The 27,433-nt window shown below is 39.1% G+C and overlaps 2 long non-coding RNA genes across 2 annotated transcripts in view; both read right to left on the reverse strand.

Annotated features, from left to right (window-relative positions):
- Positions 1–11,249: 11,249 nt before the first annotated feature.
- Positions 11,250–27,433, reverse strand: part of LOC148223349 (uncharacterized) — a 40,380-nt gene continuing 24,196 nt past the window's right edge. Inside the window, exons 2-3 of the long non-coding RNA XR_015804562.1 lie at positions 19,863–20,000; positions 11,250–13,311 (exon numbers count right to left, since the gene is read on the reverse strand). This is a non-coding gene — a long non-coding RNA (uncharacterized LOC148223349). The remainder of the gene's footprint in view (positions 13,312–19,862; positions 20,001–27,433) is intronic.
- Positions 21,311–26,683, reverse strand: LOC148223350 (uncharacterized). Its single transcript, XR_015804563.1, has 2 exons — positions 23,312–26,683; positions 21,311–23,165 (listed from the first exon to the last, which is right to left on the reverse strand). It is a non-coding gene; the product is annotated as an uncharacterized LOC148223350 (long non-coding RNA).

The following is a 27,433-nucleotide window of genomic DNA, read 5'->3' on the forward strand; positions in this document are numbered from 1 at the left end:
CAGGATGGAGGAAGTTGTAATTTCTTATAATTATGCTCCCTGCTTTCGCCAGAATAGCATTTATATAAACCCCTCCTGCTAGACTTTATCATGTCTTTCCTGAGCTTAGGTCTATAGGCTGAATCAGCCTGAATAGTGTCCTTCACATTCCCTCTCCTCCCTCCATGAAAGATCACAGTACGGATTCCTGCTGGCTCTGTGCTCACTGTAACCAGAGGAGACCCCACTGTGCTCACAAGTCCAACCACACACAACCCCTCCTTCACACAGCACTGCAGCAGCTGAGCAGCTCGCAGGCTGCTGCATATTTCAGTTTGTGCTAGTTCACAGAGGCACTACTGAACGTGGCTCTCTGGCCGCAGTGAGGCTTGTTTGAGATGTTATCCACTGATCTATACTGCAGCCTCTGTTACTGCAGCATCTTGACCTTTGTTGACTTTATCCCCACACTTCTCTAAGACTGGAAGAGTGATGGGAAGAGTGTAGGCGCAAAGAGTGAAATAATTGTGCTGTCACACAGAGGTCTCAGTCAGAACAAGGTAGGGCTTCACATGTCCAGCATTTTAAATCAGCATTCATGTCATTTCATCCTATTTCTCAGCACGGTTTTCAGCACAGACCACAGAGTTCTACAAAGGACACACAAAGATTAGAAAAACAGAGGGAAATATATGCCTCTGTGTGAATGTCATGGAGATTAGGTGCTGACTTGCATCTGAAGGACAGAATTTCAGCTACTGTAAACTGGCTTGATATTATTATTGACATCAGTGAAGTCACATTATTTACACCAGCTTAGGAGCTAGTTCAGAAGATCCAACTGAACATTTCCAGCCAAATAAAAAAAGGGGGCTGGAAGGATACTGGTCTATGGCTTAAAAATAGTGAGCAAGATACCACAAAGATCTAGGTAGTGATTTGTTAAGATATGAGGGCAAGACTTAGAGGCAAAGCTGGGCTGAAAACCATTTGCATCCAAAGACTGCTGTCACACTAAATGAGCTACCTAGCAACACAAACAGACTCCCCAGTGTTAATGAATTTAAACACAGCATAGGTGCATTACCACCTATGGGTCCTTCCCTCCAAATCACCCAGATGAGCTGCAACTCAATAAAATGAAATCAGCAAACATTTCTGAATCTGAAGCTGCATTCAGTGTTCATATTTTTATAATTTTTACCCTGAAGTTCATTGCAAACTGTGCCTACTGACACACAATTTCTTTCTCTCAGAACAGATCCTCCTGTCAGTTTTTTCACCTCATTCCTGCTCTGCTCTGCAAAACCGGCTTTGACATGCAGCAGCATGTTGGTGGAAAGAGAGAAAAAGGAGGAGACCTTAGAAGAAATCATTTCCCTTTTGACCTGAGATTGTAAATCTTAGGAAGCATTCTGGCACTGTGTAAGGTTAATACTACAACAAATAGCATATCACAGCAGCAAATATAAAGCACTATCTTTTTCTCTCTCTGTGCATTGAGTGGGCTGGAAGCTTTTCTTTCATATTTCATTTACACCTTACTGAGTGATGCCATAGAAATGGCAGAAGTTTCATCTCCTCCCACTTCTGCAGCAGCACAATATGTGTAAGAGCAACAGCTCCCACACTGAGCACTGGGAGCTTGAGCTGGATGCTGATCACAGGTTCATTTCTATTTTTCCTACATGACATTCTCAGATGCTAGAAGACGTCTCTTATTTTCTTATTAATGCTTCTTGCAGAAATAACATCTGAGTGTAAAACTACCTGAGAACTTTAATCATGTAAACTAAAAACACTGAGATTTTCCTCAAAAGTTCTTCATAAGGAAAAATGGGAGACCAAAATAAAATCTGTTTAGGGAAAATGAAATGAAGACGACAAGCACTTGGATATAAGACAGACAGTCTCAAGCAAGCAGAAAGGGGTAAAGTTGCATATCCTTTGTTTATCAGTATATCAGGAACTTTCCAGAGGACTAACAGAAAATTCATGCAGAACAAGGTCAGCCAGTACCATTCAAAAAAAGAAAGCATAGACGACTTAAGTCATGAGCAAGACCAAGAGTGCTACAAGATGCCATCACTTTGGTTATAGTTTCAAAGATAAATGATAAATCAAAGTTATTAAAAGGTCAGTGCTCTTGAGCCAAGATGTACTTCAGTCTGAAATTTTCAGAAAGGGAGCAAAATGGCCCATGAGTTTAGTAATGAGCTCAGAACTTTTTTCATTCAAGAGAATCAGTTTGAAATTTGCTAATGTTGGAAGTCACTGAGTAGAGCTACTTCTACCAGATTCAAGGTGTTCCAGATTTGCCCAGTCTGGTTTGTCCATCAGTATAGAAGCATTTCTCACAAGTTGCCAAAGAGAACTTCATCAAGCAGCCCTCCACAAGCAGTTTCACTGAAGTGACCGAGAGCTGAAGCTATATGTTATTTGAATAACTTACTCCCATACTGTGTCCAGGTGAAATATTTTTCAGCAAACCCTTCACACTACCACTGTACTGCAGCAGAGGACCCTCATTTCCAATATATGTGTCAGTGATCCTTGTCTGTTGTGAGCAGGAGGGGTGACATACCTGCCTGTTCATTACAGTGAAATGGTGTTTGTAGAGATAAGTAGCAGAGATAGAAGTTCTGCGAATATTTGGAGTATTCAAAAAATTTCACTCTCTCAAATACAATGGCAATCAAAATCTCAATGTCTTCATGAGCAATTACCTATACACATTAAAAGTATTCTCTAGGCAAAATTATTATACTTTAGTTAGATATATTTTTCTCTTTTAAACTTTGGTTTAGTCTAAATTAAATAAAAAAATAATTTTTAAATTAAAGCCCCTCAAATTTCCTTAATTATAACATTGTAGGTATTTTGACTATTAAAAACTTTGTTTTCTAACGACTCCTTATATTGGGAAGTTTAACAACACTGAATCTGGGCATTAAGGTCTGGTTTCAATAAACAGTAATTCAAGGGGAAAAAACTCAGCTGTTTGTCAGAATACTACCAGCTCAGTTTAGGTATTAGCCACATAAGCAAATTTTATTACTCTTCCAAATTATGGTTGAAGTTTCCCAACTACTGCAAAGTACTGTATTTAATAAATAATAGAATGAAGAAGGTTCAGAGGTTTTTTTTCCCAGTCAAAAATACTGCAGATTTAGGAGTCCCACATACTACAGGAGCCCTAAACTTAGTTTTCAGGAAATGGCATTCTAAAGATTAATGACTCCATTACATTGGTATCACGATCTTTTTCAGAATATAACCACAAAGTTTGTCAGTAACATTCTGTCTTGCAGAGTTTCAGGGCCTTAACATGCACAGCAATACTCCACTCTCAGTATGCTGCAGGGGTAGCCACATTTGTTTCATATCTGCAGTGAGAGGTATCTCACAGATCTCATAGCTGTGTTCCAAAAAAAAGCCCAAGAGCTACTTTGATAGACAGACCTCGAGTCTCGCCTGTAAAAGAGCACTGCTGCACTTCAAGACACATGCATGGCAATACCCTGAAACTTGACTTGCCTAAATCAAAGCCAGATTGCTGACAAATCTGGCACAGAACCAACAGAAGTACATTGCATATTAGTGGAACTCTGAGAGACTGATATGTCTTATGTCTAGATGTAATGTAATTCCAAAGCCTAAAAAGAGTCATCAGAATTCCCACTGCAAAGGTCAGAGAAGTTATATTGATACGTACCCCGTGGATTTGAAAGCAGAAGTGGCTACTCAGGTAGCATGGACTTCACCTCCAGAAAAGTTAACGATTACATACCACTCACATATTGTCCTACCAAATCCCACCTAGAATGGCTCTCACTTGTGCACACAGAATATCTGGCCATTAAAGAAACAACTAGCATGTAAAAGTAATTGGCAGCTGGTCATGTTCTCACTAGCAGAACAGACTGGGAAAGCAATTGCACATGACAGGGGGGGTGTGAACTATATGATCTTTAATCTCCCTTCCAATACAAACCATTCTATGATTCTATGAAGAATTCAAGGATATATCAGATGAGAAGGCTGGCAAAGATAGTAAACTTAAGTCACTAAGTCAAACAAACAAGTAGAACACATGTAAAGAAGCAAAGGGAAGAATATCTGTAGAAAACACCATCAAATATTTAAATGGTTAACCAACGTGGAAAATCACTGGTATGCTCCTATCGTTCGTTAGACTTTACAGAAATATTGATCACAGAAAGCCTTTTAGAGTTTGATATTTTTAGGCAGAAAGAGTTGCCAGAAGCTTTGGAAAATAGCAGCTTAAGGACCATAAATTAGATGTACTGAACACAAATTCCTTTAACTCTGCCAGATGCTTAAGGCCAGAGTCAAATACTTAGTTGAATGGCCAGAGGTTTTAGGCTATTTAATTCACACAAAAATTGAAAGTGAACATACCAAAGTTTCTTCTGACTTTCAAAGGCTCCAATCTGGACATTTCTGCACTACTACAAAAGCACTTGGAAAGGTATTAACTGATATTCCTGATGTTCCAAGATGGATCTTTCAGAATTCTTCTCCTTTCAACATGAGATAAATGGGAACATAGAGGATAGATTTACCTTACAACACACATTGATGTAAACAGCCACCAAATTAATTCCTTAGTCAATGTGGCAGGGAATGATGCTGCAAAGTCACTGAAGGGCCAATGCAATTTGAGAAATGGAAAGCAAATACCTCAAGTGAGAGAGAACAGTTGAAATAAAAATAATCACAACATGTGAGGTTTGACGTGAGTTCCAATGTTTGGATTTCTGATTTATTCCACTTGTAAGCCCTTTTAGTCTTCCTATGTATTTTCAGCTTCTACAACATAAATGATCCATGTCCAATTCAAAGTAAAACTAAAAAGCAGAAGTAGCAAAACTCTGCTAAACTCCATTGAATTTTGGGAGCATGAGAAATACCCAATTTTCATGTGTTCTTTCCTAAAATAAACTCAGTGACTAAGGCAAGGAATACATTGTAAATGGGCTGAAACGCAATGATCCTTTTAGTAGCAGAATGGAGAATGATACCAATGTGCTTCCTGTGGACTCAAAATCCATTGAAAATGTCACAGAAAAATAAATAATTGCATGGAAAGGCTGAAAGTGCAACCATAGTATCTAAGAATATAAATTGTCTGTGCTTCCAAAAATGTTGCTGTTTACAGATTCTTCCAGGTTATGTCTGCTGTCTTGCATTTATGACTTTCTCATATCCTTAATGTGTATAAGCATGAAAACAAAAGAAATATATAGCACTGGAAACATCAGTTCTATGATTGCATGTATAGTTGACTAAAAAGAAAAAAATAAAACCTTGACAGAGACAGGCAATTTCCCATTAAAACCTTCCGTTTATTTGAAAGCCATTTTTATCATCAATAAAAACAAAATTTCAAGACGTTGTGAACAGCAAGTTTTGTCTTAGCTAATCATCACCTCTTCCCACACCCAGGAACAACCATAGCAATGGATGGCAATGAGATCTGAAGTTATGATGTTACCATCTGTGCCAGAAAAAAATGTTTAGGAATGTATAAGCCAGAAATGAGATGGTTGTAAATTACTTGCAGGCTTATAATTTCTCTGTGATACTTTACAATTTTGAAAATAAAATCATGTAGTTAGGAAAAAATGATGCACATGCTGGCTGAACGGCACATACACAGACACATGTAGATAGTTTATGTTTCTCCCGTTACCCTGTTCATACATTTGAAGTCAGAAAATACACAGAGACTAGCAACATTATAAACATAAGCATTAAGAACTGCATTGTGCTTACAAAAGTACAGCATGTCCACAGTTTTTGCAAATCAAATATTTTTCTTATAGGGAAAAGCGTCTTTTTCCTATATAATGCATTATTTTATCTTAAAATAGATACACTTTAGTTCCATGGCACAAATGACTGGAAAACACAATTAGATCATCGTATTACAATTTTAAGGTCACTGGCATAAAATGTTTCTTCCATATTCCTAGCAGTAATTTTCTGAAAGCTGTTACTAAAATGAGAACAATTATATACAGTTTTATAGTATGTGGATGCAAGGGAACTGCTTATTGGTGTCTAGACACTGTCTTCCATAAAATTCATGGGCCTACATGTTGCCTCTGAATGCTGCATTTAGCCTTGGGATCTTTGATTTAACTGACAGATATGCATAATCTCAACCATTGTTTAGTTCCCTCGTAGCTGAACAGGTCTTCAGATATATGTGCCAAAACTATTCCAGCTGAAGGAGCAAATTCAGTTCATTACATTTCCTCAAGATATAGATGTTTCAAGTGGCAACTTAGTAAGGATAGAAACTGTAAGGATAGAAGCCCAACTTTATTCCTCTTGTGGGATCTAGAATCCATTTCTGTTTTGCTTCGAGGCCACTGATGTTGCAAATGTTTGAGTGCAGGCTTACATTTCTGAGCTATGTTTATAAGAATCTAAAATGAAGTTTAGCCCATAATATTTACCTTTTCTTCTTGGAACAAAGGTTGGATAAATAACATTCTATAGTAATATACTCAATAAAGTATAACAAAGTAAATGCTGCAAAGGTAGAGTTATATGGAAGAGCCATGTAGTGGAAAGTGACAAGGTACTTTTTCTATGACAATCAGATTATAAATTTGAAGACTGTAAAGGTTTTGGATTTTTTTTCCTTGCTTAGGTTCATATTTCAAAAACATAAACTCACATAGGAGACTGTGCACAAAAGCAAATTTTTACATGATTATGATAACATCAAAATATAACTAACATCAAACACTCCCCCTGTCAGATTCAGAAGTGCTTCTTAAGATTAGTAGTTAAGTAGAAACCCAGAAAAGTCTTCTTTACTGAAACAGTGATTATTACATTAACTCTAAGAAAACTAGTGATTGGGAAAATTTCAGTTGTAACATAAAGGCTTGATCTTCACTATTGAAGCCTGAAATAATATTAACAGCAGATTAAGTTTTGCACTAGGTGACTAGGCCGATGATTAAACTTCTTTTGGGTTTGGTTAAGACTTCCACTGCTGGCATGCAACAAGCATGCTCCAACAGATGTATGAAATGAAATGCTTCCAGTTCATTTAGTCCTTTGTCCCAGAGAGGAGACCCTTCCAAGCAGTAAGTGCAACCTTACACAATTTTCTTCCAGGGCAGCAGTCCCAGAACACATTTTAGTTGAGGGCACCAGTGAGTGGGTGACCTGACCCCACTCCACTCTCTCCCCTTGCAGACATAGGCTGGCACACAGGGGCACACAGGGGCAGGATAGCTCATTATGTGCTGTTGCAAACAAGGCTGAAGGCTGCTTGTGATGAAACAGCAGGAACTGGCTCGGTCATGGAACCCTACCTACCACAACATCAAAAGAGATGTAGGGAGAGGTCATCCAGCTGCAGCTCCTGCTCCTGCTGCAGGGCCTGAGGCAAGAGAGGTGACTATTCTGATGCACTCATATTAGGAGCCCTGTTCCCTGTATTGCTCCAGGGTACCCAAAAGAATCTGAAGGGGAATGAAGAGAGAATGAGAATCTGAACAGAAATGCCCAAGACTGAATACATCTGCCCAAGATCTGAACAAAAAGCTTTTCATATAAACATTCTAACATCAACTCAATAGACAGGTACCACTTCTTCACAAGCCTGATGGAGATCTGATTATTGCTGATAACCCCATCTCTAGGGCATCAGAAAGCAAGTTTCTTCACACCCCTGCCAATTACCAGTTGTTGACTGTACTCCTTGGAGAATCATTTTGTCTCCATTCCACAAGCCAGGGCACAGCTCAAGTCTTTAAAATTCGTGACTGCTGAATTCAGGAATTCTTGTTCCAGCAATTACAGATTACATATTATTACAATATTTGTAATAAAAAAATTTTCCTGCTGTGGCATAGTTCTGATTTCCTTTCAAAACCTTTCCCTACTTCCATAAGTTTTCTATAATGTACATAAACCCATTAAAAAAAAAGTACATTCAAAAATTAGAATTTTATAAATGTGTGAAATATATTCAGCTCTACCAAGTCTCCTGTACTCTGTTGCCAGCTCAACAACAAACAGTCAATCTCCTCATTAGTGATGGACCCAAGGTAGTACGGGCCTCCCACTTTTAGCAAAGCTCTGAAATAAATGTTTATGATGCAAAGAGAGAAAAAAAATTACTTTCAAAATGTTTTTCACTTATCAGACTCAGTGTGTCATCAAACTCTCATAAAAATGGATGTTTCTACACAATTACTTGTACTCTGAACTGAACTGCTTCATCTAATAATTGATGCCTCCTACTCGCACACGTTTGCTTAAGTTCTTTAGCCTCTTCTGCTAGGAAGATTGTAAAAACTATGTGTGGCTATGTAGGAGTAGGTATATACATATACATTCAGGACAAGAATGTTTATTCAGAAGAAATTGTTTGGCTCTAAAGGAAATTAATTAGGATGGATAATTCATAATTCAAATACCTCTAGAACCCCTGAGAAAAAGATCAGAGGTAATACGTGTGAGTGCAATGCCTTTTTTCAAACTTTTCCTCAAAACTCATGCAGACTGCTTAGCCAGGAAAGAACAAAATGTCTCATCCAGATTTCACTTAATTCTTTTCACTGAAAAGGCTCATATGATAAAAAACAATGGTTTTATTTTCCAAGCAGCTCCACAGACAACTACCTTAGTCTCTTAATTTTGGAAAGCCACATCTTCTAAAAAATCCTGAATCTGGATATACGAGGGAAGAGAACGGGATTTCATAATAAAAATTGGATTTCTCTACATTTCTCTTTGACATGACTTTCATTTACACCAGTACATTGACCTTCATTGAGACATTTGTCCCTCTGAACTCAGGTACTGAAACATTACATAAGCACTCACCACATTTCCAGAGGATGGCTAAACATCTTGGTTGTACACACAGTCCTTTTTAAAAAGAGCGGGAATTGCCAACTAAAATTACTAAATTTGTGTTCCATAAGTTTCACTTTCAAGGAATACAGTTAGTCAACAGCCACCGTTAAGGCAAACTAAGAAACCTAATTATTTCAGTTTAGCTTTGTCCATTGGTCTTATCTATATTACTGAATATTTTAACAATGTGGGAGCAGCAAGTGTGTCTGGTGTTGTGTAAATACTGTGCAGACACAATAAACAGCATCCAGGCTCTTCCCTGAACGGTGTCTGTGCTCTGCGACAGACACGGCAGACAAAAGGCAGAATCAGTGCAAGTGCACGAGGTGAGGAAGTGGCGCTTGAAGGTTAAATTTCCCGATGCAGGAATGCTGCTTTAGGCACTGAACGTCCAGCCCCAGCCGGCCGATGGCCACCAAGCTGTTTTCACTGGGGATGTATGTCGGTGGGCCGGCAGACCGCGGTGCGGCAGAGCGCTGGCTCTAAGGCAATGGCAGGTCTGCTGCTGCTCGGGGTGAATGCCCAGGCCCGCGCAGGAGGCTCGGTCCCCCCGCAGCGGGCTCAGGCACGGAGATGTCGGCGCGGTTAGAGCGGTACCTGCGGAGCGGAGCTGTCGGGCTTCGCCCTTTGCCCGACAGCCGCCGCAGGGCGTAGGAGGCGAGGCCGGCTGCGCTCTGCAGGAGCGCTTCCCCCTGCTGCTCCTGCCAAACCGGGGCCAAACCGGGGCCAAACCGGCGGGGCTGTGCCCCTCTCCTCTGCCGAGTGCCGGGCCTCGGCTCAGCAGCGGCCAGATGCTGCTCGTCCCGCCAAAGGAAACTATTCTTCACTCCTGCTATCTCCATGCCTGATTTTCGGCGTGGCTCGGGAGGCAGAACTCGCAGAGCTCGGCCTTGCCGAGCCGTGCCAGGGCCAGACTGTGCCGAACCGGTGCCGTGCCGTGCCGAACCGGGGCCGGGCTGTGCCGTGCCGAACCGGGGCCGTGCTGTGCCGTGCCGTGCCGAACCGGGGCCGGGCTGTGCCGTGCCGAACCGCGGCCGTGCTGTGCCGTGCCGTGCCGAACCGGGGCCGGGCTGTGCCGTGCCGAACCGGGACCGGGCTGTGCCGTGCCTAACCGGGGCCGGGCTGTGCCGTGCCGTGCCGAACCGGGACCGGGCTGTGCCGTGCCGGGGCCGGGCCGGGCCGGGGCTGGCGGCGGCGAAGGCGGCGGAGGCGCCGTGCGAGGGCTCGCAGCGCCATCTCGTGGCCGCCTCTGAGATTGCAGCCTGGGCTTCGAGGGGGCCTCTCCCAACCTGCGTTTTACCCCGGGAAATCTCTTTTGAAACTTTAAATGCTAAGACTGTATTTACAAAGCTCCACGTTCTTCTCTTTCTGATTAAATATATTCTTTTTTTCTGTTTTTTTATTTATTTTTATGTTGTAATTTTATGAATTGTTTTTTCTTTTCCACTCTAAGGAAATGCGAGATCTTTAGTTTCATGTAAATAAAGCCAACATATGCTCATCTATAAAACACAGACATATGAAAACACTCGTTTGTGTTGTGAAAAAGTTTCATTTTTCTCTGATGATAAGGTGCTCCTATTCAATATTGCCTGCTCTTCCTCAGGAACAGAGCTTTGTGTATATCTTTTCTATATTAGAGAAAGACTGCATACTACAGTCAAGCAATTTCTGAATTAGAAAAGATGATTGTAATTTTGATTAAGCAATGTCTGTCTTAGTTTTCAAACTAAATTTTATTTCATACTAATAAAAATATCTGTTTAGGAAAAAGAACTTTTTTTATTTTAAAGCACAAAAGTAAGTAGCTAGGATTAGAATTAAATATTAAAAATTAATCACTTTGTTGCTATGATTTTGCAAATGGTTCAGCAAGGCCTGGAACAAGAAGTGTCACAACTTGAGTGTTAGGTAGTTTCTTTGGGATAAGGGTAACCCAGTAATGCCACTTTGATTGTGGGTTGAAGCACGTTTTGATGCATCATATGATATAAGTTCAAGGTGCAATCTTTGCTCATTCTCTCACCTCAGGTTTCTTTGTAGTTTGTGAGTTCAGAAGTCGTGGGCTCCTGCCAGTGGCCATAACTGTGTCAGGACAAAGCAGAGCCTTGTAGTAATTACACTACTCCCCCTTACAGCCCTTCTGCTACAGAAGGTGGCCCAAGCCCAGGTTTAGCTCAGGGAATATAGTTTCTGATAGAAGAGGGGGTACTGAGCCAATTTTGTTAAAACACGAGTGGTGCAGACAAGGTTAGTTAGGTGAGGGCACATGATTCCAAGTTTGTCCTCAGCATCATAAGCCACACTGTTGGTTGGTGGAAAGGAATTAAATTCAAACAGGAAACATGTAACACTGCTTTTAGTGTTCCCAATGCTTTAGTTTCTTCAAGAAACATTATTAAACCTCCACCTGATGGAAAGTGGGAAAATCATGGTAGCGGTTTATCAGAACTGGTAGTGCCATTGGTAAGCTGATAGGTTTTCCACTCCTCATGAGGTACCAGCCTACTGCTCACCTGCACATAGACCCACTCAGTGACTTGCCAGAGCAGTTCTTTTTGTACCCAATAGCTACTTATATTGAACACCAGTCAGTAGGAAAAAATAGGTCGTCTGTCTTTGAAGAATTTCTAAAACACAAGGATCTGGATGTTTCATAAAGCATTGAAGAGTTCACCTGGAGGAAAAAAATTTACTCAGAACTTCCCACCCTATTTTCTAGGCAATGAACCCAGCCATATTTGAAACTACTGACCCCTGAGCACCATGACCACCTACTATCTTAGGAACAGCTTTGTTAAATCCCCCAAAAAAGTATTGTGTTGTGCATACACCAAGATGTAGGAAGATGGACAAACTTGACTCAGCATGGGAAGGCAGACAGCCAGGAGTGTACCAGCTGTAAAATCACAGAACTACAAAAAATAAAACATGGCCTGTAAAGTATATACTGCATCAGCTGGTATTAATGAGGTAAATACCAACCCATTTGATGTCTCTTCACTAGGAAACATTGCTTACTTGAACCAAAAATTAAGAGTTTCAGATTAATCAGCTAAAAAACAGGATTTCTCAAGCCAATTTCTACTTTCAAAATTCCCTCTTTTCCACTGAACAATTTTGAACCCACAGATAGACATACCATGCATCATACCATTAGTATTCATGCAACATACCATTAATATTTATGCATTGGATTCATTGAAGGAAAAGACTATTAAACTGGTAAAATGAAAATATTTTCATGAGTAAATCTGCATACGTATATATATAAAATATAGGTACATGCACAGCAGACAGGCATGCCTATATGCAAGTCATTTATATTTATGTAGCTCAGACATTGTAGTTGTGTAAGTCTATCACTGGCATTCTTGATTCACATTGACAGCAAAGACTGCAAGAGCAGTACAGTATGGTTAGTGTGCTCATTGAGCTGCAAGGAGTCTCAAGTTCCCAATCTTTCTCCATATGTGTTGCTGTATACTAAGGAGTATGAAGTATATGATATTGTATGAAATTTAATGTCACACTCTCAGTCAGATGCAGAATAAAAATTCTTGCAGTTCTAAGAGTTTTGCACAGTGTCCTCAGTGCTAAATAATTTCGAGAGTTGAGAGCATAAACTGCTACAGGCTGAGCTAAAGAACTAGCCTTGCTGGTTTAAAGTCTAGAACTAACTCCCGTCCTCAGTGGATTGATAAAGAGGTGCTCATGTAAGTAACCCTGTCAAATGAGTTTCACAGACAAGTTATTTGGAGATGATTTTCAAAGATAAATTTGAGGATATAGCAATCTACTCCCTGGCAGTTCAGGAATGAAAGACACAAAAATAGCAAGCTAAATTTGTTAACTATGCTATTTGTGGGTCTCATTATCCCCATGGTAATGCCATTCAGTTACAGAGATGTAACATACACATGTGTGTATATATATATATATATATGTGTGTGTGTGTCTGTATGTGTGTGTGTGTTCAAATCATATATGTGTGCATTGCTATTCTTGCTCATACTTTTGTATCACAAAATACTTTGAGATCACTGCACCTATCCTTTTTTTACCAATATGACGTCCTTATAGAAAACATAGGCATCTCTCTATAGTTCTTTATCTCACTGAATGCATACATGTCTGAAAGCTTTTCAGGATTAGGGCCAATATGCCATTTTAGCAGCAATGTGTTATCACACATGGCAAGCAGATCAGCAACTGAATGCTATAATGGCCTTTTGAGCAAGGGGCTGACTCAGCCTCTTCCGCAGACTGTTGTAGAGGGTTTGCGGTCCAATTCCATATTCTCCATTCTGGTGCACCATTCCAGTGGTGACAGGTTTCTGGGTGACTGTTCTGTGGCTCATGATCATCTGGAAGCTGGCAGAAGGAAGTGTAAAGAAGCTCTGCTCTGCAAATAACACTCTGCAAAAAAGAAGCCGACGTGAGCAGGGAGTGTAAATAAGATGGGGAGGAGAAGAATGTCTGCCAAAAACAACATGAGGCTTTAAAGGTCTGGTTTCACTGCTAAAAAGTCCAAGCCCCAGCTTCTCTAACTGTACCAAATTCAGTCACAGCTGATCCCTCTTACTCTGTTCCTTCTCACACATCAATCTCTATAAAAAGTTATCTCACATCTTTCTGAAGCTTTTAACAAAAGGGTAGTCAATGTGATTTGAAGAGAAAGTAAGCTGAGAAACACCATCATCTTCCTAATACAAGTACCACTGTCATCCCAGCACACAGGACAGTGCCCCTTGGTTAGTAACATCTTGCTAGAAGGAACTATGGACAAGTTAAAAATATTATCTTTGATAATTCAGATGTTCGGCTTTTAGGCCTTGTTCTCTCTTGAAATGCTCTGAAAACTCTGTTCTAGTTTATTTTTTGAAGTAGATATGAACAGTTTATGCAATCAAACAAGAATTGGACCCTGGAAACAAACACAAGAATAACATCACATATATGACAGAATCAGCCTCAGTATCCTACCAGACTCTGGGACATCAGTATGAGTTGTGACATATCATTTACTCCCTTCTGTATCCTTTTCACATAGTAAGGAACCTAACTGTTCAGATTAGCTCTAGGTGAGATTTTGGCGTATCATCTGCATAATTTAGAATGTCCTCTAATTTGTTTGGATAATTGCCAGGCTTCTCAAAACCTCCTGCACATTCATTTAGGAAACACCAAAAATTGAAATATCATATGGACTGTGTATACTTCCCATTACAGAAATCTAAATGAGACCAGCTGTCCAGCAAATAAGGGCTAAAAAGAGAGTACTACAACTTGAGCCTGAAATGCTGAAGAGAAGTGTGGGAGACCCAGTGTCACTGTGAGGCTGGGAGGAACTGCTGCAGAGAAACCTTCTGGCGTGGCAGAAAGCAAGGGGGAACAGCAAAACCTACACTGTTTCAGTGGAAGATGCCATAGGATTAAGCACTGAATTATTTTATAATGTCAACAAGCAAGTCTGAAGTCTAAAGGTCTAATTTCTGCAGAAACAAATGCATGTGCTGCTTTCAATGAGGCACCTAGCAGGAACCACTGTGCTGATACTCTGGGCATAAAGTTCACATGCCTCTTATCTTGTTGAATCTTCCCTGGCTACCAAATTAAGTATCAAGATTTCTGCATAGCAATTATCCCTCAAACATTCATGAAATTCTATTACATCCTGCAGATATTATAGGCATTGGAACTAGGAATTCAACAGCTAAGAAATCCTACGGATCTAGGCAGTCACCCTTCGTTCCATGCCTGGATTGCTCTGCACCTACATGAAGAATTAGAAAGGGAAAAGAGAACCAGAAGGAAGGTGAAGCTTTGGATACCTTAACCATTGAGGTGGTCTGCCACTTTCACGGCTGCTTTAGTAATTTTGTATTTCTGCCTATATTACTGCTCTTCTGCACCTTTGTCTCTGACTGCTAGAAAACTGTGCTAAATAAAGCACCATTTTTCTGGTATCCTACTTACACTGGTTTTCTCTAACTACTTTTATGTGACAACAAATATCTTTCCTAATTTCCACAGCTTTCTTGGACTGTAAGAGTCATATCACCTACAGGGATGCTTTCTGATTTTGCAGATTGATAAAACTGTTCATCAATATCTCAGTTCTACTTCAAGAGTCTTCTGAGAACACAGCAGGCACCAGATCCCACTACAATGTTTTGCAAGAATGGTGGCTGAATAATTTGCAATGTCATCTGGTCTCCAGTCTTTCCTACAAGCTATTAATTCTCAACCCTCAATTGCCTCAAATATAAATGAGTGCTCTGGTTAACCATATATCCTTTCCAGTGAGGATTTCATCACTCACAGTAGAAGAGAGTTCAGTAATTCAAAATTAACTGTGGCTACCCGTGCCTAGTGCTTAGGTCATTAGAAGGAAATGGGTTTGTAACCTATGCAGAAGGTAACTGTTTCGTCTCAGAGATAGACCATAAGAGAAAACATGCCATGGTTTGGATCAAGATAAGATTCATGGAGTAGAGCTACAAGCACCACCCAAAAAAGTACAGAAAGTACATGATGGAGGATGAGAAGCAGGGCTTGACACACGTGATGAATATGGATGTGGATCAGGCTGACTTGCATGGCGTGAGTTCACAGGGTAAAGTCACAGAATACAGCCAACCTTGTTACTGTATACAGGCAGAGGAATCTTCTGAACTATTTGGCAAAAGACTGCCAGATCACTTAAAAGACAGATTAAATTTCTGAAACCTTCCAGAGTCATAGTACCTATTTCAATAGACTTTTCTTCAACCAAGAGATACCTTCTTTTGGGCATTTTGTTGGTTTTCCTCTTTTGTAAAAGTACTTTAAAACCCAGAAGTGATTCTCTCACTTTTGCATAATTTGCCTGCTGAATCTCCATGAAATACAGCAGGATATAATGAAACCTATTACCCTTTAGAGACAACATTGAGCAGATGAGCAAAAGGTGAGAAGTTATCTTTATTGCACTGCTATGTTACTCACTCACGCCAATTAGTCTTTACTGGATTCATTTGGTGCAATAATATAAAGTGCATGGTGTGGAACACATGAAGTCTATCTCTTAGACACAGTTCAGGAAGTTCTTACTATTTTCCTAATAAAATTTCAGATAATGTCATGAACATCATTATTAGTAGCATCTCAGGGATGGAGCGTATAAATGACTTTGCTCTGAACCCTGTGCAGTTATCCCTAAATTCCTTTTATTTTAAAGAAAAGAGGATTCAAAAAATAAGGAGGTATGTTATACTGAATTGATTGCAAGGTGATAGTGTTCATGAATACCACCCATTGTGTCAAATGACTCACACATCTGTCAGGTGTGCCTCATTAGCCCACAGAAAGCCTTTTGTACATGTTGTGTCCTATTAAAAAAAAAAAAATGCATTGTCTCTTGATGTCAATCATGCTGATGGATGGGCCCGAGGTGTTGATGAGTAAGTTTTAAAAAATATTTATGCTCTGCCAAGTCTCTGCTTCACGTCAGTAGGCACTAGGCTAGGCAGTTGGAAGTAAAAGAATATTTAGAAAGGACAGCTCTTCTTGTGACTCATTAAAAGAAAAACCAAAAAAACAAACAAAAAACACAGTGCATGTTTTTAAGTTCTCTTTACCAATTCTCTTAAGCCCTTTGTCGGCTTTTATAAACATGATTTAACAACATTGTATCAGTTTACCTAAAACAGATTAGCTCCAAGTGACTTTGATACTTCTGTTACACTTGCCTTACATTTTGGTAAGTGTAAAGTCTAAAATCAATGAGCCAAATTCTTGAGTTACTCCAGATTTTTTTTCTGGGTAACTAAGACAGACATCTTAACACATTCTGTTTTGTACGTGTCATGCAACACTTTCAATTTTATTCTGCCATGGAAATAGTATAACACAAAAGTCTCTAACTGTGAGATACAAGAATTGTCGATTGGGGGGAATAAAGTGTGACTCGCAGTTTCTCAGAATTAAACTCAGAAGAGACTGCTTTGACTGTCCTGTTGGATTTCCTGCAGAGCAGATCCCAGCATGCTTCCCATATTTCTCTCTACCTACAGCATATCTTCCAAAGAAGCACACTGTCTTGCTTGCAAAATTATAGATTGTGGCGCACTCTCTCAATAATTTGTTCTGATGATTACTGGCTCCAAGTAAAAATAGTTTCCCAGCCACTATCAGCTAAATTTCTAGCGATTGGATTATTTATGTCTTTTTTTTTGTTCCTCTAAGGATCTACTTACAATTACCTAAAAACTAAAGATGGATATAGTGATGACAACTTTTGGGTTTGTGTAAGATGTTTGTTTTTCAGCATAGAATTTCAAATTATTTCATTCTGACCAGTTCTGTAGTCATAGGATGTTTTTTTCTTCTAAGTTTTCAGGAGAAAAAGTACTCTTAAAGTATAATCTAACTCAATAATTTTCATTCAAGTGTGAAACTATTGAAAGTGATAATGAAACAGTCACTCTTTTTATTAATCGTCTACTACACTTAATTTTTTAAATATTCATGTTCTGTGCAGAAAATAAACATATGTATTTCAAAATATATACTGAATAATGTTTCTGATTACCTTCCTTTCTTTTTTCATGGCACTAGGTTTCTGGAGAACCTCTGACTAAAAGAGAAACTCAGTTAAACTCATAACCAGATTTCTTGCAGTTTTCTTATTAGTGAAGCAATTGAATATGCTTGTTTTATATGGTTGAGTCATCTATGTCATAACACACAGCATTGTTCAGTGCATGTGTGATCTGAAAGAAATCATGTTTTTAAGAATGCTTAAAGATTCATGCAGATAGATCAGTGTCTATATATAGAGATATAGACATATATATAATATATAGATAAATATAGATATAAACATATGTATGTATGTATAGAAGATATATACATATATAATCAGAGAAAAAAACATAAAATAAATTTGTTTTCATTTTGATGTCTACAATCTCTGGATTTTAGGCAATTTGACAATAGAGATTGTGTTTCAATCTTAAAAGTTATAAAGGGACTAGTTAGACCTAGATACCAAATATTTCTTCCACTGCTGGAAGAAAAATTAGATTTAGTGAAATTTTCTCAGTCTGACTCTGGATGAAGAGAGTCAAAACAGGAAAATGTGTGAAAGCAGTGAACTAAAAACTATAAGTGTATTGTAGAGTTTGTTTTATTTTTATTTCAGTTTCTTTTCTCTTCCTATATTAGCTTAAAATTTAAAATAAAACAACTCTAAAAACTGGAAATCTAATCTGGAAATCAGATTTTCTTTAAAGTAACATAGACAATTTCACTAACATATAGTGTTACTCCTGGAAGCTGAAAATGAAAACTGTATTTTAAAAATATTTTCCTATCATTCTACAGGCTTCCAATGAAAAAAAAAGTTCAGGTTTTCAGTCTCATTTCTGTCATATTAATGTTTCTAATTGTTACCAAATGGAGTAGATTAGTTTTTTCTCTGAAGAGCATATGTTAATGCCAAGCCCTGGGTTGATTGACAGCAATGATGATCAAAGATGCCACCTAAATTGCTTTTCTATTCTTATTGCTAGTGTATTTCCCAAAGGACTCAAACCAAAGACTCAAGCTACATACCAGCATTAGCAAGACTGAAAGAAGCACTGAAAATGTTTCAGAGCAGATCTTCAACTAGTGAAACTTGGCAGTGCTCCACTGACTTCTTGTTTTCACTCCTTCTGTCTCGCTTGTGCTTATGTGTGGGCTGCTGCCCTGCCTTAGACATTTCTTGAGGAACAGACTCACAGCAAGCAAAGCAGATAGATTAAATAGGTAGAAACTTCTGAGCAACCTACAAGAATTCAACAACAACCTAAAAATAAAAGTGGTACAAAATAATAGAGTTTGTTTGTGCCAGAACAGTAAGCTAAATTCTCAACTGCTATAAACAAAGATAAATCTATTGCTGGAAATGGAGCTAGACCAGTTGACATGAAATTACAATTGACTTTTATTTACTCCAAAGGACCTGCACCAGCTAATGAAGCTCTTGTGTATTTTATTGAATTAATCAAAATTATGGCTATTGTGTGGTAGTTTTATTCTAAGAAAAGATGAGAAAGCTTTCTGAAACCTAGTTCTTGTCTTTCTAATGGTTAGTAAACCATCAGTAGTATAGCTTTAAACAATGCTGGCATAAAATTGATTGGGATGAGAGAAATTCCAACATAGGAAAAATGGGGTCTCTCAGTCTTAAGCAAAAGTATCAAGACTTAACAGACCTTAAAAGCTATGGCATGGGAGTCTGTAACACCAACTGAATAGATAGTTCTATTTTTAAACTGTAATGAAAAGGTGGTATTTTCTGTTCAGAGAGGGGAAGGGAGATCTCTAAGAACCAGCAACAATGTCATTGTGGTTCATTACCCAGTGTTTTCTTAAAATCACAACAAGGGCTTTTTAACTTTGCTCCTAAAACTGACCCTCTCTATGCGAGCAGTAGCAATGGTGAACAAATGAGGGTAATATTTGTTCTCTTTTCTGTAATCTGAATTCTAACCATGGGCACAAGTGATTTTGTTTATTATGTGCCCAAAGTCAACAAAAAAAAAAAAAAGAAAGCTTGCAAAACACAAAAAGTGGAAGATTTTAAACTAAAAGTTCTCTGTCACTACACCTTCTTCCTTTTGCTTTCTCTTCAATCTGATTTTAAAACTAATTCTTGCACAAGAGCATCTTATGGTTTTGGCCTTTGCAATTTATGAATTAAAAATAAAATTAAGTTGAAAGCAAGGAGCTATCTCTGAGAAGAAGAAAGGTATATACACAAAAGGTTAAGGCAAGGTATAATTTCACAGCAAGTAAAATCTTAAAAAAAAAAAAAAGTAAGAAAAATTAAGCACATGCTACTTTACTTGGGGCCCTGTCGTTTGACCTTTTCTTCAGAATACCAGCTGAGATTCGAGTTGAACAAGTCTCAGCTAGAGTTTCAGTAGGTCCAGACTCACCATGAGCATTTACTCCAGTCTCAGAGAAAAAGCAGAATGGTAGACCATGATCTGAAGAGTACCAGTTATGTTGTTCTAGATGCTGGAGTCAGTTAGTTGCAGTTGCAGGGAGGTATTTCTTTGTTCCATGTAGAATTTCTTGGCACAGACAGTAAGATGGCAAGGATAAGCATGTTAGATTTTCATCAGCATTTGTGATCTTGAAATCAAAGTATCATGAAAATGAAATTATCACCAGCCCTGAGACTCAGTTAAAATGATCCTAAAACAAATCTTAGTCTCAGCTTTGCTCAAAGTTTTCAAGAACTTGAGATTTATCCCAGATGACCAGAAATTCTTTAACAGGAAGCATATAAGGAAGTTGCCTCTTACTCATGCACAGAAATGGAATTTGACTCCCCAGCTTGCTGGAGTTGAAATGAAGAGATTTCTATGTCATAGCAGTTTAAACCTACTAAATATAGGATGTAACCGTTCTGTATAGCAGATGTTATATCAATAGGCAAGCTGCATGACAGAAGGTTTGAGTCTCCTGAAGGGTAAAGATCTAATTGGAGTTGGTTGTGCTACAGATATTTTTTAAAAATAATAAAAATGGTAAAACTAGAAAGGCAGATGAGCAGAAGGGAGGGAATATATCACAACATATATCAGTGAAGCTGGGTATTTTACTGGGCTGCAATGGAAACAATATTTTAATCACAGTATGGTGGGACAGGTAACAGACAGCTGCTGAGCTCCCTCTAAACCAATTCTATAATAACGAGCTTAGAAAATTAAACATTAACAATTGAAATAAATTAGTCAAAGGAATGCAGGGTATTTACTATGGCTCAATATTTTCTGAGGCACTTCCGTTTAACTTGACACTTCTAAGCAGGAAAGTAAAATCAATTTTGAGATAACTGACAGTGATAGGAATAGACAGGATGTGAGGAAAAAAATTATTTGGTTAAAGCTGTTACGAGATGATAGCTTTCAACTATTGAACAAGTGTCCATTCTCTGATAGAGAAAAAATACTATGCATAAGGTCAGATAAGAGTAAAGGAGGCAGAAGATGCAAAGAAGAATGCCTGCTAAAGACATGTCACAACATCAGTGGCCACACCTGAGAGATGCAAACACTGGTAGGAGAACAAGGGATCTGAGTGCTAAGAAAATCACCCAATTCAGAGAACAGTGGTAAGCATCCTGTGGAGATTTTACCATAAATACAGAAATATATAATTTGTCTGTTGTTGTCTGCCTATTTAATCCTTCCCCAGAGAAATCCATTTATTAACCCATAATAAGTTATGAAGTCTTTATTCCTGCTCTTGGCACATCTTACATAACAAATTAGTTACCGTTACATTTGATTGCAAATAAAGTTGCAGCCCTCGTGTTCAAATCAGGTTTCTGATTTGAAATGTGAGTCCAAATTAACAGTATCAGAGTCAGACAAAGTTAAGGCAACATTGTCAGTGTTATTTAAATGTAAAAATATACATTATACAAACATCAATATATGTACACAGCAAAGAGAGAAAACAGAAGACACAAAATTTTGCCAGTCTAAAACACAGAGATGGCATCACTGGAAGACTATTAGTACCTAAATGAAGATAAAAAATCTGGAGAATCTGATACAGAAAAATAAACAACACCTTATATCATCCAAGGAGATAAAAATTCAAGTGTGAATTTAAAATCAACCAGTCTTTTACAGTAGAAACCAATGTTAAAAAAAATAAACCCTCAATATCTCACATTAAGCAAATGTGATGATTAAACCTAGGCGTATAACTATTTCCAGAGATCTTTAGGTGGGAACTCTAATAATGGAAAAATATTTGGGCATTTTATAGGACAATCAAGATGATTAAGTCATCTGTTTATATAGTGTTGACAGAATCTTAGCATTTCTAGTAAAAGTATAGGGGGTTTTAGGTCATTTTATCCCTGCATGATTAGTGAGAATCAGAATATAGAATAAGAGAATGTTTTAGGTTGGAAGGGACCTTAAAAGTGATCTAAGTTTGACTCCTATAATGGGGCAGGGACACCTTCCTCCAGGCCAGGTTGCTCTGAGCCCCATCCAACCAGGCCCTGAACACTCTCAGAGATGAGGCAAACACAACTTCTCCCCACAACCTCTTCGAGTGCCTCACCACCAAGAACTTCCTCCTAATGCTAATCTAAACCTGCTCTCTTTCAGTTTGAAGCCATTCCCCCTTGTCCTGTCACTCCAGACCCTTGTAAAACGCCTCTTTCTACTTTTCTTGGAGGCTCTCTTTAGGTACTGTGATGCTGCAAATAGGTCACCCCTAAGCCTTCTCTTCTGCAGGCTGAACGATCCCAGTTCTCTCAGCCTTTCCTTGTAGCAGAGATGCTCCATCCCTCTGATCATCTTGGTGGGCTCCTCTGGAGTGTCTCCAGCAGGTCGCTGTCCTTGCTGTGCTGGCACCCCAGAGCTGGTGCAGCCCTGCAGGTGGGGTCTGACAGAGCAGAGCAGAGGGGCAGAATCCCCTCCCTGGCCCTGCTGCCCACGCTGCTTTGGATGCAGCCCAGGACACCCTTGGCTCTCTGGGCTGGGAGTGCCCATGGCTGGGTCATGTCCAGCCTCTCCTCCAGCAGCACCCCCAGGTCCTTCTGGGCAGGGCTGCTCTCATCTGTCCATCCCCAGCCTGGGCTGATACCGGGGGTTGCTCTGACCCAGATGCAGCACCACCTTGGTCTTGTAAACTCATGAGATTCCCATATTCTCTTATATATCCTTGCTTTTGAAAAACTGACAATTTTGCTTTTCCACCTATTTTATTTCCACCTAATGCTAGATATGCATGACAGATTTTTTTTTTTTTTCATTGACATATCTATTCAAAATTTTGATTACATGTCCAGGCGCTCACACCTTCTCTGGTGATTCAGCCTCTATATAGTGATGACTTTCTTTTAGTGATGCTATCATAAAATAATCCCAAAAATCCAGTCTCAAATCAACTCAAAAATTTACACATGTCCAATAAATGTTTAAGGAATACCTATTCCAAAAGACAATTGCCTTGATTTTTTGTCATTGTTTTTGTTCTGCATTCTTTAATAATTTGTAAAAGGTAATTATTCAAACTGTACCCCTTAATCAAATCCTACATTCAGGATATTCTGTGTTATATTTAATAGAATTCAAGACATTTGATAGAAGTCATGGGAAGGAAAATAATGATTGGTAAAGGCAAGAAGTCAGCAGTGAAAACCTTAGATTACCAAAGGGCAAAGATTGCTTCCTGCTGAAAACCTTCCTTCCTGAGCTGGCATTTACCTGCAGAAAATAAAAGTAATAAATAAATAAATCATTATTATTAATGAGAGAATGAAACTTGCAGGCATTAAGAAATAAGGCATCATAGGAGAAGAGCTTGAAGTGATTTCAACAAATGAAGTCTCAGCTCTATTCAGTTGCATTACCTCTTCACAAGGAGAAGAGAGTCTTTGAGCAAACAGGCCGTTTTCCAGTCATCAGGACTACAATGGAAGGACATGACTGTAAGATTTTTATTGCAATAACTACAGAAATATGAACTGCATTTAGACTTGCCTGGCAACTAGGCTTGATCCAGACTGTGAAGGTTGCAGGTTGTTTCTCATGAGGGGCTTCAATGCAACCTAAACCAGGTAAGCACAAGTCACAACAGATGCTGCACATTTTTGTTCTACTATATGTGAAACTTCAGGTAAGACAAAGCTTCCCTGTCACTTTTGGATCATGTGATTAGGCAGAAACTCTAGCCAGGACACCCACTAGTGCATGGTATGTATCCCTGGTATAGATATTGTGAGTTGTGGGATACGGTCAGACCAGCAGATTTGGAAAATCTTAGTGCATTTTGCAGCATATCAGGAACAGCTCCAGAAGCTACAGGATTTGCAGTCACATCACAGAACCATGGTTCCTTCTTGCTTCTTTCTTGCCCTGTGTTATACTCAGTGAATAAAGGAATGAATGACAGCTCTTCCCCTTCCCTCCTCTCTCCCACCCACTTTGCCTTCACTTGCTGATGGCAAGATGCATTCTCTCTTGAATCATAGCCACCCTATAAAAATACCGTCAGGTTCTGTGGACAGAAATAGAACTTTGTAAATTGTTTTTGTGTAAGAGGGTAACTGAATCATCACTGATATCAGTAGATATGGGAACTCATAGCCTATAAACAAACCTTTATAGCTTCTCCGCAATATGGTTTTCTTGGGATTATTCAAACACACGCAATTTTTTTATTAAAAAGATATCCTGATTTCAAGGTATTTTTAGCATTTGAAATGACCTCCCAGGAGACATACTATTGTCATGAATGCAGGTTAATCTTCAGAATAATTTTAGGAGCTCATATCTCTGAGGAAGTTTTTTTCCACTACGCTTCCATATTCTTCCCCAACTCTTCATCTCTATCTGATCCTTATCTAGCCTACAGCTTTTATGAGGTCCTTAGATTTTTCTCATTGTCTCTAAATCATCACTTCAACTCTGTTCCAATTTATCCCTAGTCTTTCTCTGTTATAGAACCACTGTGAGCAGAATCTAACATTCTTTTGCTACTACTATACAGCATCAAGCAATATCAGTACTTCATAGAACTGATTACTTGCCTAGTAGCTGCCTGCCCAAAAGATTTAACCAAATTTATTTCAAAATGCTTTGATTCATTCCCATATGATAGCTTCACATTTCATAAGATAGCTTTGAGCAAGCTTGAGCAGAAAATATAAAGACAGAAGAATTATTTAGTGATCTGTTATGTTCTCTAAAAGAGAAGCTTTAATATAAAGCACAGAAGGTTTTTTGTTTTTAATTTCTGTTTTTACAAGCTTGTCTTGAGTTTAGAATATGCATTTCAGAAGAATAAACTTCTGAGAGCTCATTTTTGTATTTTCTCTGTGCGTCCTTCCCACGGCTTTGATTCTCCTCTATGGCAGAATCACAAGGTAAACATTCATAATCAGATTACACAGCCCAGTGATTCTGAATATTACCTGATTACTTCACTTCCCAGGCTGAGGGTACACAATGACATCCTTCAAAACTAATTGAGAAGTACAGATAAAAAGACAGTCAGAAATACTTGGAAGGGGGGATACTTTTACTGAAAAAATCCTGGAAAACTATTTTCTAATATGTATACCAGAATTATATGGTTGCCCTTCAGACATCAAGGAATAAACACATTCACCATAACTCAATGTTTTAATATAGCAGCAAAATATGCAGTTAATGCACACTGGAGCAACACTACACAGGAGCAGCACTACAAATCAGAAGTAATTCTTGGTTTCTGAACTGATTCATGAGCATTTTCCTTCCCCTTCTTATTAAAACATTACACTGAAGAAATGTCTAGGCATTTAAGATTCTGGTATGAAATCCTTATAAAGTTGTAAGGTTTCATTCTCACCTTTACCTGAGGTCTGTAGCACTACCTTGGGCAGGTCAGTGATGCACAGTGTGTTGCATTGCAATGAATTTTATGGTACAGGGCAGTTAATTTTATAAGTAAATGACACTTCACTAAGAAAAGCCAATTGAAAAAATAATGCATAATTGACTGGAAGGAGAAATAGCCTTTAAGAAAGACCAAGAGAAAATGATACTCTAGAGTCGGAATGTTAATTAAAAGTTCAATTAAAGTCTAGAAAATTTTAAATCACCAGTCTTAGGAGTTTTTCCTCATTTGCACCTAAGAAATGCCACAAAACAAGCTTTGATAGCCTACTATACAGGAATATAAAGTAGATGTAAAAGCAGCTCTTAAATTTTGATTTAAAAACATCACACTTTCACATTCCAAGAGAAACTACTGAATAACTTCTGCCTCTGTGGTTTTGAATTCTACAGTTTTAAGAAACAGACTACCCAACATCAAATTAGAGCAATATAAAAGCAAAATGTTAAATTCAGGCCTCAGGCAAATAACTGAGGTTCCACTTCTGCCAATAGACTGTTTTAACACTGGTGTACCATTATTTCTATAGACTATCAAGATGATTTTTAAGCAAGCTAAATTAAGTAGTGAATAAAGTCCTAACAAAATGTTCTCTTTGAAAAGTTTCATTGAAATACAAGGAGTGGGCAGCTCATACTGCTAGGTGAATGTGATATGAATTACTTTAAGAAGCTACAGTGACTCTGAAATTATCGTCAATTAGAGTTGCCAAATTAAGTAGGAAAAAAATAATGGACAAGATATGAAGGTGGGAGTTATGGAGATATTGTTACTACTAAAAATACAGGTAAAGCTGTAAAGACATCATGACACAATACCTAATGATTTGCTTATTATTCAGCATCTATTAAAATATCAGGGTTTTTTTCCTATATCTGATGGTTGGCAAATCATTTCTCTACTGGTGCCAGCACTGAGTGCCTTCATTTAATGCTATATTTTTAATGTGATATTGTTAAAAAAAATATCTTTGTTAAGAAAGACACACAGATTAGATGGATGAACTGTTAGACGGATAAGGAATTGGTTGAATGGTCACATCCAGAGGATAGTGGCCAATGACTCAGAGTACCAATGAACATCAGTGACAAGTGGTATCCCTTAGGGATCAGTACTGGAACCTGATTTATTTAATATCTTCATAAATGACATAGAGGGATTGAGTGAACCATCAGCAAGTTTGCAAATGACACCAAACTGAGTGGTGTGGTCAGCACACCACTGGGCAGGATGCCATCCAGAGGGATCTGGACAAGCTCCAGGAGCAGCTCCATGGGAATCTCATGAGGTTTAACACAGCCAAGTGTTGGTGCTGCACCTGGGTCAGAGCAACCCCCGGTATCAGCCCAGGCTGGGGATGGACAGATGAGAGCAGCCCTGCCCAGAAGGACCTGGGGGTGCTGCTGGAGGAGAGGCTGGACATGACCCAGCCATGGGCACTCCCAGCCCAGAGAGCCAAGGGTGTCCTGGGCTGCATCCAAAGCAGCGTGGGCAGCAGGGCCAGGGAGGGGATTCTGCCCCTCTGCTCTGCTCTGTCAGACCCCACCTGCAGGGCTGCACCAGCTCTGGGGTGCCAGCACAGCAAGGACAGCGACCTGCTGGAGAGACTCCAGAGGAGCCCACCAAGATCATCAGAGGGATGGAGCATCTCTGCTACAAGGAAAGGCTGAGAGAACTGGGATCGTTCAGCCTGCAGAAGAGAAGGCTTAGGGGTGACCTGTTTGCAGCCTCACAGTACCTAAAGAGAGCCTCCAAGAAAAGTAGAAAGAGGCGTTTTACAAGGGTCTGGAGTGACAGGACAAGAGGGAATGGCTTCAAACTGAAAGAGAGCAGGTTTAGATTAGCATTAGGAGGAAGTTCTTGGTGGTGAGGCACTCGAAGAGGTTGTGGGGAGAAGCTGTGTTTGCCTCATCTCTGAGAGTGTTCAGGGCCTGGTTGGATGAGGCTCAGAGCAACCTGGCCTGGAGGAAGGTGTCCCTGCCCCATTATAGGAGTCAAACTTAGATAATTTTTAAGGTCCCTTCCAACCTAAAGCATTCTAGGATTCTATGAACTTATTACTTATCAAATTGCTAACCAAATATATCATATA

This window comes from Sturnus vulgaris, chromosome 6 (assembly GCF_052056855.1).
Source record: "Sturnus vulgaris isolate bStuVul1 chromosome 6, bStuVul1.hap1, whole genome shotgun sequence".
NCBI lineage: Eukaryota > Metazoa > Chordata > Aves > Passeriformes > Sturnidae > Sturnus > Sturnus vulgaris.